Consider the following 14,474-nt stretch of genomic DNA (forward strand, 5'->3'; position numbering starts at 1 on the left):
ATCATTAACATCAACTGGTCATTCCAGATTATATTTTTAATAAAAGGAAGGCACAGAGTTGGAGTAGAGACTGAAATCATCTTAAAACTCAAAGTATATGTCTCAATTTTATTTTCTTGAGAGTTGTCCAGTTCACTTTACCTCAATATGATTAATATCTGTTTACTTTAAACTTAATGGTAAATGGTAGAAAAATGTATCTAGAATTTTCTGGATGTTAAATTCTTACTAAAGTGCTTTGCCATTAGAAACCCCATTTTTGTATCCCAAAGTCTCCTAGAACTGCATACAGTGTTGTCTGCCCAGGATGCTGGGAAGTCAGTCTGCGGGGGGGGGGGGGGGGGGAGGGGGGTGACAGGGGAGAGCAGAGACACCAGGCTGCCTGCCTCTCTTTCACGTCATAGGGTCGGGAGCTGGAGTGAGCTGCGGGTTCTAAGAAAGCTCTCTAAACTCAGATGGCAGTCAGCGTGACTGAAAGGCTGTTATACTTCATATTTATTTTCATAATTAACCGTGAGTGGCTCAACTCTGCTAAATATTTTTCTTCACTTTCCTTGGAAAAGCCAAGGAGCGGAAGCCTTGTCTAGAGATGAGGCAGTTGACCACAGGACCTCACGGAATCTCTGCAGATCCCTGTCTGTGCCACTGGCCACAGTGTCAACACCAGGGTGTCCCTGAGAGGCCACAGTTTTAACCAGCAACCGCCTGGCTTTCCTCTGTGGTTTTCCCACTTTTTCTTTGACCATAAGTTCTACAGTTGGGTTTTGAGGTAGGTCTTTTGAAAGTGCCATTTATGGTTTGCAGAGTAGCAGTTTTGGTCCACCAGCCACTGTATCCATGTATTAGGGAACTTTGCTTCTGCTCTGCTCCAATTTGCATGTGCCTGGGAAGCTTGTCAGGCAGAGATCTTCCTGAGGGGCCTCTGGCCGTTTGTCCAGTGCAGAGCTGCTTGCTGCGTCGCTCTGAGGAGTTCAGAACGACACCGGGTGTTACATGCAATTTCTGTTTACCTTTGTTTGAATTTTCAAACGTGGTTTAAAGATGCACATCAGACAGCATTCCCCTTGGGGGGTGACAGTCCCAAGGCGAGCCTCTGGCCTGGGAAGTGCTCCATAGCTCTTAGAGTCTGTACAGAGAGTGTAAGTCCATTTCCTTTTGAAAGGGGCTGTGTGAGTGAGCCTGGTGTTCGACCCTGGGTGTAGTTATGACAGTCACCTTCAGCCTCCTCCTGGCTGTCTGGGATCAGTCTGAACATGCAGATAAAGCGTGTCCCCTGTCGGGCAAGAGAGGTGAACAGCCGTGATTGTTGTCCTGACAGGATGTTTCGTGATGGCTCTGGGAAGTGGAAGTCACGGTGAATGACCAGTGACACCCATGTGGGACACAGCGTGTGCGCAGGGGTCCCAGCCCCAGGAGCGGCCCCTGGTGCTGCCTGAGTCTGGAGCTGGGCCCTTGTGACAGTGTGGCAGCAGCCCTCGCCGTGTGCCGCGTCTGCCCGGCCCCTCGTGTGGTCGGTCCTGGCAGCCGGGAGGGCTCGGCGTCCTCAGATGTGCCCTGGGCTGTCTCATGGCCATATTTGGTGCACACTGCCTCCTCCTGGAAAGCCTCGTCTGCCGTCCGTCCCGGCTCTGCCGTCCCGGCCGGGTTCAGGGTCTGGTGGCTGCTGCTTCTGTCAAGTGTGTGCAGGGGCCGAGCTGGGCCCTGACAGTGTCGCTGTCAACAGGGTCACCCTCTCCTTCACTCCTTGGCTCTTTCCCGGGGCACACCACCCCAACCTAGAGCAACTTTTCTTCTCGAGCACCGTGTGTTTCCACAGCAGCAGCAACAGTGATCTTCCCAAGCATGGCTCTTCTCTTCTCCCTCTAAACCGACACCTTATCCACCAGAGAGTCACCCACGGGAAAGACCCACACCTATTCCACTATCTCCCATGTGCTGGAGTCCCAAAAAAGTCCACCTACATGTCTAGCTGTAGGTGGAGCATTCTTGGAGAGGTGGTGGACAGATTGCCTATGAAGCTGGCAGATGTCTGCAAGATCTATGTTATTTCTTGCACGAGGATTGATATTGTTCTTGCATTATCATGAGTTAAATAAGGTTTAACAGGTTAAGATGAATATGAGCTTATCAGTTTGACTAATAGAACAAAAATCATATCATGAAATTTGTCTAACTGATGGTGGAATCACCAAGAATATGAAACCTATTACATTATGAAGTCAGTCTGGGCTCCTCCCTCCAGGGGAGGAGATGGACATGGTATCAGCTAGGGTTTTCCATATTTGATGGTGTAAGGAAAGGTACTGTGAGCTGCTGTGTGGCTCAGCGGCCCTGTTTGGAGGCCCATCGTTCTTGAGATGCTTCAGTGGTCACGGAGGCTTTCCACATTTCCTTTTCCAGTGTCAGAAATCTTCGGGGCTCAGCCAGTGGAATGCAGAGGATAAATAAAAACTCGCCTCTGCTTCATGCTCAGCATGCAGCGCTTCTCCCTGCTCGGGTGCTGCTATGAGCTGCTTCCCAAGTGGGGCCCTGGGTGTTGAAGACAGCGGTGCTGAGGGGAAAACCTGCCTCAGCACAGAGCCCTCTGGACAGCCACCCGTGAGCCCCTGTGTGGCACCGAACCAAGCCACAGTTTGGGATTTTTCACTTAATGTGAGAATGTGCAGTGTGTGTGCTGGGTCACTGGAGGAAGGGCACCGGGGGTTCGCCCAGTGTTCCTTAGATTTCACATTTAGACCCAGTCAGGCATTTGTCTGAAGGCCTAAGGCAGACAGGATGGTGGGTGGATCAGAGGAGGGTAATTGGGAGAATTCAAGGCTGGGGCCCATCTCCCCTCTTTAAAGGACTGCCCTGCAGAAGGCTGGATCCTTCACGGCAACATTGATGGTCGCGATGGTGCCGAGTCTGAGAAACAAAGATGTGTAAAAGGAACAGTAGAAATATGGTTACTTAAGAGACAAGGAGGAGGACGGTGGCATGGGCCCAGAGAGGCCGCCTCGAGCAGGTCTCCGGCCACACCCGGGGAGAGGCAGGGCGGTCTCCTGTCCTCATGCACATCCCACTCTCTCTCCTGCCTTCCTTCCCGCTGACTCTCTCCTTCCTTCCCTTCCCTCATTTCTTCTCCAGCCTTTAAAATGTATCCACTCTAACTCCCTGTCGCATTTCTTGAAGTGCGCTGCAGGTGCTCTGGTGGATTGAGAGACATTGGTGGGCATGGAGGAAACTCGTGTACATCTGCTTTGAAGACATGCCTCTAAATTAAAGGCCCTATGGAGATTGCCATAGCAGGCGAAGCGGAGACTTGTTCATGGTTAGGCAATACCAACATGGCTGCACTTCTCTCAGTCTTCCCCGTGGCACCTCTGAGTCTCAGTAGTATTGGGACAAACAGAACTAGAGGCAGCCATGCCTCAGCCGTTGCTGTGAGCACAGTCTTTGCTCCATGCCAGTGTCTAGGACCTCCAGAACAAGCCCCCTGTGGCCTCAGGGCTGGGTCACTTCAGTCCTGGCCACAGGGCACCGGGGCCAACCCCAGCCCCACCCGATGCTTCCTTATCCTGCTTTCTTTCTCTGCAGAGTCCCGTGGCCTTCCACGACCTGGCTTTGTAGGACCTGGTGCAGGCTCGGGAGCTCGGCTCACCTTGCCGTTCTCCTTGAGCTTGGCTTCTCCCTTCCTACCTGCTAGCTAACACACCCTGCACCTAGCTCACCTGGCCTGGAGCAGGATGCATGGAGGCACATCCTAATACCTGCTGATCAGGAGATTGGATAGGGCCCTGGTGACACCCCCAGCCCTGCTGACTTAGCCCTCCTGGGCCCAGGCCCGGGGAAGCTGTCCATGTGGGCTGGACATGGGAGTCAGAGATCAGAGTGGAGGCCAAGGTCTGGACAGCCGGCTCAGGGGGTGAGGTGGATTGGAAGAAAGAGCCAACCAGGTGTGGAGGGAGTGGGGCGTGTCTGTTTCCAACCCATAGAGAGAGAAGATGGACAGCAGACATGACTTCAGCACAGCAGAGGGCTTGCAGGTTTCTCCAGACTTGGTGGAGGTAACCAGTGCTTTTTCATGCCCAGCTCAGTAGCACTTTCTCTTTGAAGGAGGGGAAGGCTATGGAGTGGGCTGGGGAAGAGAGAGAGCAGTTCTGTTTCCGTGGGCTGAGACGGGAACCAGGGAACCCGCAGAAGGCAGCTGCCAAGGGGGAAGACGCTGCGGGGACAGTGGGCTCTGAAGGCCCCAGAGACTCTCCAGTCTGCAGCTTCGCCCAGGGGAGGGCCCTTGCTTCAGGAGCCTGGGGGAGGCTCAGTTGGACCCCAGGCTGGAGACTCGCTGAGCCCACTCGCTAGCTTGTTCCAGACCAGTGACTCACAGTCATGGGAAGTCTCGTCCCAGGTCATGCGTTATCACCCATGGTCCCCAGTGGACACCCACGGAGCTCACCGACTCATTGCACACTTGGCCATCCAAGGACCACTGTCATAGGACAACTAATTATAGCCACATCTGCCTGCAGCTGGACAGAGACCAGTGACCTGGAGCTGAAACCCTGGGCTTCATCAGTATTCCCTGTGGGCCATCTTCTCCAAGCAGGAACATTTAATGTCCACCCCCGTTTAGTGGGAGAAAGGGAAGAAAAGCAGGACAGATGAGTCAACAAATGGTTCCAGGGGAAGGAGGAGAGCAGGGCAGGAACCACATGCTGGTCGTACAAGAAGCCAAGCAAACACCCTCGTTTCCTCAGCCTGGTGTTGTGGGGCCCCTCAGGGCTCTCAAGCCCAGGCTGTAACGAGAAGCAAGAGGCCTCGAGGTCCCCATGTGGGAAGCTTAGTCACGCTACAAAAGAGGGGGAGAGCCACACACTGAAATTCAGTCTCTTTCTCAGATTTTTCATGCTGATCCTTTTTGCCAAGAACGTATCAACACTTGGAGTTGTTTTCAAATTAGAGCAGAAATATTGTCTAAGACTCAAAAGGAGCCACGATTGTTCTGTGTCTATGTCTTCCGTTACTGAAGGGAATTGAAATATTATTTAACTAAGTTCTCCTTTTGGTTAAATTAATGATAAAGAATCATTTTCACATCTTTGGAATCTCGTTGATCTTAATTGATCAAGACAAAATTATGCTAAAATAATAATAATGAAACAATGCAGATGAAATTGTATTGACTGTGAACTTCCTGAAAACAGGGGAGACATTCAGTCATCCTAAGTACATCAGGTGTATTTGTGGACATTCAAAAATGCTGTGCAGATGTAAGCTTTTAAGAAAGTATTGGACTGCAATATTTGACCTGTATTTGGCTTTTGTTGGTAATTTTTTAATTCTATGCATAGTTGTTTGAGGGGTAAATTTTATGAATGTTTCTGGTTTCCAAAGGGCAGTTCCTCCTGGCAGCCCCACCAGCCATGAGTGAAGGGCCCCTGGGCCACACATCCTTGGTTTCTGCACACTTAATTCTGCCCAAGCAGCCCTGACTCACATTCTTCTACTACACACATGTCTTTAGTTGGGCAGATAATTATTCAGAAGACCCCTGAGGAAGTGATCTGACAGGAAGAATATGGGACTAGCAATAGCCCCACAGAAGTATTTGACATTTTGCACAGCATAGGGAATGTGGAAAGGAATTTGAAAGATAAGCTCTTTCCACTTGGCAGATCTCCACATGTCCCTGTTTTGTGGGATGTGAAACACAGAAGTCATAAAGCAGCATGGCAAAGACCTATCTTCCATCTGAGCAGGGGAACCATCAGAAAGGGAGGACTTCATCCTGTTCTGCTCATTCCTGGCGTGCCTTGGTCCAGTGGGCAGGCCACGGTGAGCAGACTGCTGGGATGACACCTCACCCACAGCAGCTCTCAGCTGCCCAGTGTCGAGGCTCTCTGCAGCCCCAGCAGGGAGCCCGCCATCTGTCCTGCCGTGAGAGCTGGCCTCAGTGTGGAGAAGGGCTTCTCTGATTCCAGCACCTGGAGGAGGCTGGCCCCCATCCCTCCACTTCCCCCTCTGGCAGGAGCACCGGGTATTGTAAAGTCCTAGTGTATTTTTAGGACTTAACATCCTCTGTAATATTGACTCTGGGGGTTCTGCTTGCTGGAACTCTTGATGGGCTCCTAAAGGGAAATTTCAGTAATATTAATTGTTTTAACCCATCCTGAAAAGATGCAGAGATGCTTAGAGAATCCAGAGATATTTGGTCTAGGGATTTCTTTGTAGTACTTTTGCAGTCCTTCTGGGCCGTGTTTTCTGTTTTTTTTTTTTTTTTTTTTTTTTTAATGCTGCTCTCTGCTCTTGAGGTGGGGTGTGCAGGTCTCCCAGGCTGTGCTGGGGACTGGGCGGCTTTTGGGTTGTAGGGACTCCTGGGAAGAGGCTGAAGGACTCACTCCCAGGTTTGACTTGGTTTTTGCTCAGCTTCTCTGTGGTTTCAGGAGTAAATGACCAGAGCCTTCCAGGTGCTCCTCCCATACCTCTGGGTCCCCTACTTACTGTTACCCATGGCAGTCACCTTCTGTGAGGGACCAAGACCCGCAGCGTGCTTGCCCTTCGAGATCTTGGGGCCACATTCCTCAGCTTCCAAGCAGGGCTGCCATCATGGCCAACTTCCGCTATGTGACCTTGGGGGTTAAGTGTGTCTCCTGGGAAGAAAGCCCAGGACCTGGAGCTAATCTGCTTGACCCAAGGACACCCGAGGGGAAGTGCAGGGAAAGGGACAGGCACTTCACAGAATGTACCAGCTCCTCCCGTTCTATCTGAAACAGATGGGATGGAGCTCATCGATGGCCCAATGTGTCCCGGCCAGGGGAGGAGGGGACAGGCCTCATTAACGCCCTGGATCTGGAGCCAGCCGTTTGCTGTTGGGGCCCACAGGCTGCACAAATCCTTTGATTTTGCCGAGAGGCCCAGATGTAAATTGAAATTCCCCAGGAAATCATGACATTGTGACAAACCTTAAAGAAGTGAGGTCCCCTATGAAGCTGTGACTCTGAGTTGCTAGTAGAGGCACGAAGAGCAGTGTACAGCAGCCAGATAAGATGTCCACTTAGAGCTTTTATTTTAACCAGCTTTTCCAAAAGCATGCATTACAGCTGCTTATAAAGGGACACACAGCACATGAGTTGTATTCTTTTTTAATTTTTTTTTTGTAGTAGTATATGGAAGAATGCCTATATTGTATTTGTTTATTTCTATGTGGTGCTGAGGATCGAACCCAGTGCCTCATGCATGCTAGACAACGCTCTACCACTGAGCTACAGCCCCAGCTCATGAGTTATATTCTTATTAGTAGTGTGCCCTTGAATCACAGCTGGGATACCCCTAGATGTCAGGGTGAAATTCAGCAAGCTCCATTATAAAATAGAAATTGTAAAGGATCAGAATAGTGATATTTTGAAAGAAATTTTATTCAGCAAAGTAAACATGCAATTATGATTTTTGTTTGTTATTCTGAAAATTAATTGATCTTATTAAAGCCATTGACATGAGATGCCAGCCCCACCAAAATGTGATACAAACAATCATGGCCTTAAAAACATCTTTTTTTTTTTTTTTTTCTGAAAAGATGACTGTACTTTAGATATCCTAAGAATTATCAATTCTTTGGAATTGCCTCCTAAAGACAAAATTGGTAATAAAATTTCCTATGTGAATAAAGAAGTTAAGAATCTCCTATGTGAATAAAGCTACAGATACATCTGGTCCGCCATTTAAAACAATCCATGTGTGATATACAGTGCAAGCTGGTTGGGGGGGCCCACTCTCGTCCTTTCTCCTCTCGGATTCCTGAGTTTCTGTGACCTGCAGTGTTGTCCAGGCCAGCACTGCCTGCATGTCACCCGCACAGGCCACTGTAACAGAAGCCCAAGAAGCAGTTTGACCCCAGCATGGCCACTATGGCCCAGAGTCCCTGCAATTAAGGCATCCACTGACAGCTTATGGGAATAATCCCAGGAAGTTCATTTTCATAACCTCCTTCAAATTGAATAGAGATAAGCTTCTGAGATTTTATCAACATTTCAGAAGAGAAAAACCCAGAATTGCCACACAGCCATTTTTAGCTTTAGTACTCCGATTCTCTGCAAGTTCCATGTTTCAAAGAAACTACCATTGACTTAGGAGTAGAAACCTCATATCACTTTGAGCTATTATTGAGTTTCTGCCAACTACATGTGGGTAACTGGAGGACCCTTCCTAAACAGAGTCTGCAGATAACTGAGTTCAGATAATTGGTTGATTTCTCCCACGAGGTCTGTAGGTGTCGCGTCCCCCTTGCCCGCAAGGAAGACGCAACACCGGGAATCTTCTTCCAGTCGTTTATTCTGGTTCTCGAGATCTCTTACACTCTACTCTCTTCTTCATCTTCTTTTTCTTCATCTTCCTCTCCGAATGCTCCTACCAGCCTTAATAAAGCATCTCAAGCCCCAATGCGAAGCTGCCACGTGGAGCTTTCTCATAGGGTGTTAGAAAACCACGCACCAACTCTCCCAATTAAGGAGCTGTTTGTCACAAACCACAGTCGAGCCAGCGCCATCTTGTAATGGCGACCGCAGTCCGCAGAAACGGCTCACTACAGTTCCCCCTTTTGTTTTCTAAAAACAATACAGGCGAGAGTAGAGGTCCTATCCCACTGTGCAGAAGTGGCTGCATAGTATGGCTCAGGCCCAAGGAGGGCCCTTCCCCAGATCTGAGACCATATCAGCCGACGCTTTTCTCGTGGGACGGGGCGTGGACGCGTCTAACCCGCATGCAATAGGACATGCTCTCCTTGAGGTCCACTTCAAGGATCACTCAAGTGCAGTGCCTTGCCTCGCATCCTGTATCGTGACGATGGTGGACGAAGGGGGATAGCTGAGGCTGAACTGTGGCTGTATAGAAATATAACGACAAACAAGTTGGTAACACCCTAAAAGAAAGGCACGGGTAATCTGTGCAAGCCAGACTTGAGGTGAAATGCCATTACTCATACTAAGCCTTCAACCAGGAACCTTATCAGACCCAAACAGGTCAGGACGTTCCCACATGACCGTTATTGGCTGAATATGAAAACAGACACCACAAATCTTTCAAGGCCTTGTGAGCTCCTTCAAGGCCCTGTGAGCTGGCCTCTTTGACATGCACAAAAATCAGGGCTGGATCCAAGCCCTGGGGGCCGGGGGGAATCCATGCCAGCAGTTCCCCCCCTTTTGTTTATTGCACGTCAAAGGGAATCAAGTAGCCCCTGTCTTAGGTCGTTCACTGCCCCTACACTGCTTACCCGTCTTTGGGGAGGCCCCATTCCCCTGTCTTAGGTTGCAGTGCAAGCGTGAAAGTTGCCCGTCTCTGGGTACTACAAGATCAGCTCGTTGTTGCCAAGGCGTTCAGTGGTATCTATTCAGCCAGTCATTATTGGGTCTTTAATTGGTTCCGGTTCAACAAGGCATAGAGTAAAAATAAAGAAGAAAAAGGGGGCAAAAGGAGGAAGGCATGAAGCAGGGATCATTGTAGAAAAATCATCTTCGAATTGGTCGGAGACAAACTTCAGCAAGATCATCCTTGGTCTGCAGGCGTTGATAATGGATCTGTATTGGCTTAGAAGTCAGAATGTTAATTTGGTCTTTAATAAATTGTGTCATTCTCTTACCTAGGCAGGGGCCTACAGCAGCCATAAGGAGGAGACCGAAAAGCGGTCCCATTACAGTGGATATCAAAGGAGTTAACCATGGGGTATTTTTAAACCACTGTTCAAACCATCCTTGTTGTGCTTCAAACTCCTTTTGTCTTTTAGCCAATCTTTCCGTGACCTTTTCCATAGTTTCACGGATTACCCCAGTATGATCTGCATAAAAACAACACTGTTCCTTTAAGGCTACACATAGTCCTCCTTCCCTTAGGAATAATAAATCTAGTCCCCTCCTATTTTGTAACACAACTTCTGATAGGGAGGTGAGGGACTTTTCCAAAGCAGTAATTGACTTGGCCATGGCTGTTAAATCTTATAGCTGGGTAGAGAATAACATTTAAGATCTACAGTGGTATTAGAGGATAATTTAGACAGTATTACTACCCCTTCATAATAGGGCGGCCTGGAGGTCAAGCATAGCCAGCAATCTTGGGTCCTGTTAGGACTAGTGGCATTGAGAGCGAAAAAGGCTCCTTGGATCAAATCAAAAAGACGATCTCCAGTTCCAGGGTGTATGGGCCCAGGGGCACAATCAAAGGTTTGATAGCCCACAGTTATTGTTTGACCGCTGGGAGAAGATATTACTGCTGGGGCTATAGGCTGTTTGGGTCCAGATGGGGCCTTTTGATCTCCGAGCACCTGATTGGGTCCTATTAAACTTCCAGTAGGCTGTTCTGTGGTCAATTTAAGCCGAAAAAGCAGGCCAGGATTGTACTGTCCGGGGGTGTAAATACGCAGCCCCCAGAGATATCTTTAAGTCCAATCTGGCTGCTGTTTTCCATTGGAAGTAAACTGAATAGTAATATCTGATTCTCCCTCTATTGTTTACCAGAAATGGGTAACATCATTTTGCCAGACATCATTGGTGTGTAAGCCTCTAGGATTAACACTTAGACTAGGGGAATGAATGAATGGAGCACACACTGGGCATAAGAAAACAATTTGTAGAGTCTGATCACGTGAGCACCCCGCACAGAAGCGTAAGGATTGTGCATTTAGATGGAATTTAGCATGGAGCTAAGGAGTTGATCCGTTTGTAATTGTTCCATGATAGTAAATTGTCTGCCAATATAAGGGGTTGCTTCAATAACTGAGGCTAAATTAGCAACATAGAGACTATCAGTATACACATTAAGTGGGATGGAATTGTATAGTTTAAGGGCCATAATTAGAGCCTCAACTTCTGATATTTGGGCAGACAGTCTAGGAACAGGGTGTCGAATTACTTGAGATCCATCAAAAACAACAACAAACCCCCCTCTTGCTCCGTCCGTATAAACAGTCTGAGCTCCCGGGATAGATTTCCCTTTAATAATTTTAGGAGAAATAATAGGACATTTTTTGAGGTCTTCTAGAAGTTTATGTCGGGGAGAGTGATTATCAATTTGACCTTTGAAATTACAAGGGAAGAGACACCAAAGATCATGTTCTTGTTGGAAATTTAAAATCATATCCTGGGTATAAGGTTGAATGAGAATGTCAAAAGTCTTTCCAAACAGTGCATCACCCAAATATTTGGCCTTCCAGATCAGATTCATCACCAGTTCATAAAAGGGAGTTATTACCCGAGAGTTAGAAGCAGGTAAATGGACCCAATAGATGGGACCTATTTGTCAAAACACTGTAGTAGGAGTTAATTTTGATGGCAGGATTATAAATGATAGGGGTATAGAATAGTTTATCTGGGTAACCTGCATATCTTGTAGGGCCTTCTCTATCAGTCTTAATGATTGTAGAGCCTCAGGTGTGGGATTCTCTTGTAGGGCCTTCTCTATCAGTCTTAATGATTGTAGAGCCTCAGGTGTGGGATTCTCTTGTAGGGCCTTCTCTATCAGTCTTAATGATTGTAGAGCCTCAGGTGTGGGATTCCTGGCTGAGCTGGGGGAAGGGTCTCCTTGGAGGAGATCATACAGAGGCTTAAATTCCTGGAAAGAGAGGAGTTGGCACTATTGTCAAAGTTATAAACATACCTCTTAAGAGAGGGGGAAAGGGAGAAACCTTTAGCAACTTGACGTTTCTCCCAAGAATGATCCTGACAAGGCGTAAATGTTGGGGGGAAACTAAGATTAGGGGTACAGTAAGGAGAGGCCTTAAAATGAGTGGCATTATAAAGACTATTAGAAGAAGGAGGCACTGGGATTAGTACTTCGGAGATAATAGCCAAGGTAGTTATGTTTAAAGCAGAGCTATTTACGGGGGTTCCTGAGCCTGATTGTTCCCCTGAGGCTACTTAGCTCAATACAGCACTGAGAATGCTTCCCTGAGACCTGACTGGACCGCAATGGGTCCTTCCAGTTAATCAAATTCTTGGTCTTAAGGCTAATACAATGAGCGTTCCCGAAGCCAAAACAAGAAACTCCTGTGAGATTAATTTGAGATTGATTAAAAATGCTTTCCACCTGAGTTAGTGTGAAGGCGGCATCCACTCCATAAGTGCGCAGAGACTCCGCCAGGGTCTTCAATTTATCATCTTATGAGTTTAACATAGAAACCTGTGGAATCAAATTTTGTCTGAAAAAGATATCTTCCGTTAGCATTTACAGGTAGGCATTTTTAAAAATACAGTTTCTGAGTAGCTCCGGTAGAAATCTGAAATGCAGCAGTACAGGTTAGTGGCTGGAAGGCGGGACTAGAAGTCCTGTCTGAGTGACTGTGGAAGAACCAATCGGTAGCCCCCAAGAGTGTGGGAGGTGGGACCAGGAAGTCGCTCTTCCGCCAGGCAGCCCATGGTTACCATGGTGATGCAAGCAACACGGAGTCCGCCGCTCACCCTCGGGGCAAAAGTTCCCCAAGATTTCCTAGCCGACCGCACCTTGCCTGATTTTGTTTGCATTTTTCCCCGCCTGGCCAAGCTCTTACTGTGGCAGCAGCCTGCTCTGTTTCTGGACCATCCCCGCACACTCCGGCTTCCGGGCCGGGGCGGGCTCCTGTTCCCTTTTCCCGGCTGCAGTGGGCGTCCCTGGGCATAGATCCCAGGGTCATAATTAATCTGCTGCTGCGGCACCCATGGCACAGCAACAAAAGGAACACAGAAAACGAAAGACACAGACGACAAAAAAAGAACACAGAAAACAAAAGTGAAAGTACACATAGCAGCTGCAATAAAATATGAGGCCTACGGGGTCCCGCTCTCGGGGACGAGGAGTCCGCTCCGCTCAGGGACGAGGGGTCCGCTCAGGGACGAGGGGTCCGCTCAGGGACGAGGGGTCCGCTCAGGGACGAGGGGTCCGCTCAGGGACGAGGGGTCCGCTCACGGACGAGGGGTCCGCTCAGGGACGAGGGGTCTGCTCACGGACGAGAGGTCCACTCACGGACGAGGGGTCCACTCAGGGACGAGGGGTCCGCTCACGGACGAGGGGTCCACTCACGGACGAGGGGTCCACTCAGGGACGAGGGGTCCGCTCACGGGACGAGGGGTCCACTCACGGGACGATTGGTGCACCACTCCTGACGACTGAAAGTTCTGATTTTCCCGGGTCTCGGCACCATTTGTCGCGTCCCCCTTGCCCGCAAGGAAGACGCAACACCGGGAATCTTCTTCCAGTCGTTTATTCTGGTTCTCGAGATCTCTTACACTCTACTCTCTTCTTCATCTTCTTTTTCTTCATCTTCCTCTCCGAATGCTCCTACCAGCCTTAATAAAGCATCTCAAGCCCCAATGCGAAGCTGCCACGTGGAGCTTTCTCATAGGGTGTTAGAAAACCACGCACCAACTCTCCCAATTAAGGAGCTGTTTGTCACAAACCACAGTCGAGCCAGCGCCATCTTGTAATGGCGACCGCAGTCCGCAGAAACGGCTCACTACATGTAGGAATGGAATGAAGTTTAGCAGAGTTGAAGGAGCAGAGATGTGTTTCTGAACCTGCTGCAGGGCAGAAACGCTGTGGCTGGGGGCCCACAGTCCTGGAGAGGAGGCTGGCTGGGACCCGGGTGGCCTGGGGCTCTGGGAACCCGAGTGATCTGGGGTTGCCTTACTTTCTGGGCTTTTCTGGTCTGAACACTAACCAGGTTATTAACTGCTTATTAACTTATGATTTACCTGGTTACCTACCAGGCAGCTCCCGCCCCAGCTCTGGGGTGCCCCAAGGGCTCAGGTGGAATGGGGAGTCATGTGAGAACCTGTGGGGAGCCTCCAGCACAGGCACAGTCACCATGCCATGGGGACTGGGGGGTGAGAGATGGTGGCAGCTGAGCCAGGCTATTAAAGTCCCCCAGCATTCGTCTGTGCTTTTTGGATGAACCTCCTGCAGCACAGGTTGAAGATTTTGGCCTTGACTCTGAACGACCCTGAGTGGTCACTAGGACCCAGTTGAAGCAGCCAAACTGCACATGTGCAGTGGTCAGAATGTCAGAGGCTCTGAGAGAGTATCCTAGAACTTGGCTGATAGTGAGTCAGAGGAGGAAGCAGATCCCTGATCTCGGGAGTTTGTTTGGACTGTGGTCAATTGTCCCCATTTCCAAAATATAAAATTAAAAACAACTTACTGTCTTAGAGGCACTTGTTCAGATTTAACGTCATGAAATAAGTATCTCCAGATGTAATTGTTTCATGCAGAATATCTCCATGGCAATGGGCTACACTTGAGGGTATTAAAAATATGATGTCCCGTGGGCACAGTGCTATGAATAGCATTTTATTATCAAGAAACCATTATCACCTGCAGCAGAATGTGGGCATGAACTTCAGGCATAAAGTGGCCTCTGAGAAAGCTTATGAACCATGTTGTTCCTGTCACACGCCTTCCTGTTCTCTCCACAATACCTGTATCTACAGGGTTTAAAACTTGGATTCTTTTGGGGAACGTGCAGGCCTGTGGTGCAGTCG

General features: G+C 48.9%; 1 protein-coding gene across 1 annotated transcript in view; it reads left to right on the forward strand.

Moving 5' to 3' along the window:
* COL4A1 (collagen type IV alpha 1 chain) overlaps window positions 1–14,474 on the forward strand; it is a 131,422-nt gene that overhangs the window by 39,388 nt on the left and 77,560 nt on the right. The gene's annotated exons all lie outside the window — the stretch shown is intronic.

The sequence above is a fragment of the Spermophilus citellus genome, assembly GCF_964194105.1.
Source record: "Spermophilus citellus genome assembly, chromosome: 1".
In the NCBI taxonomy this organism is placed as follows: domain Eukaryota; kingdom Metazoa; phylum Chordata; class Mammalia; order Rodentia; family Sciuridae; genus Spermophilus; species Spermophilus citellus.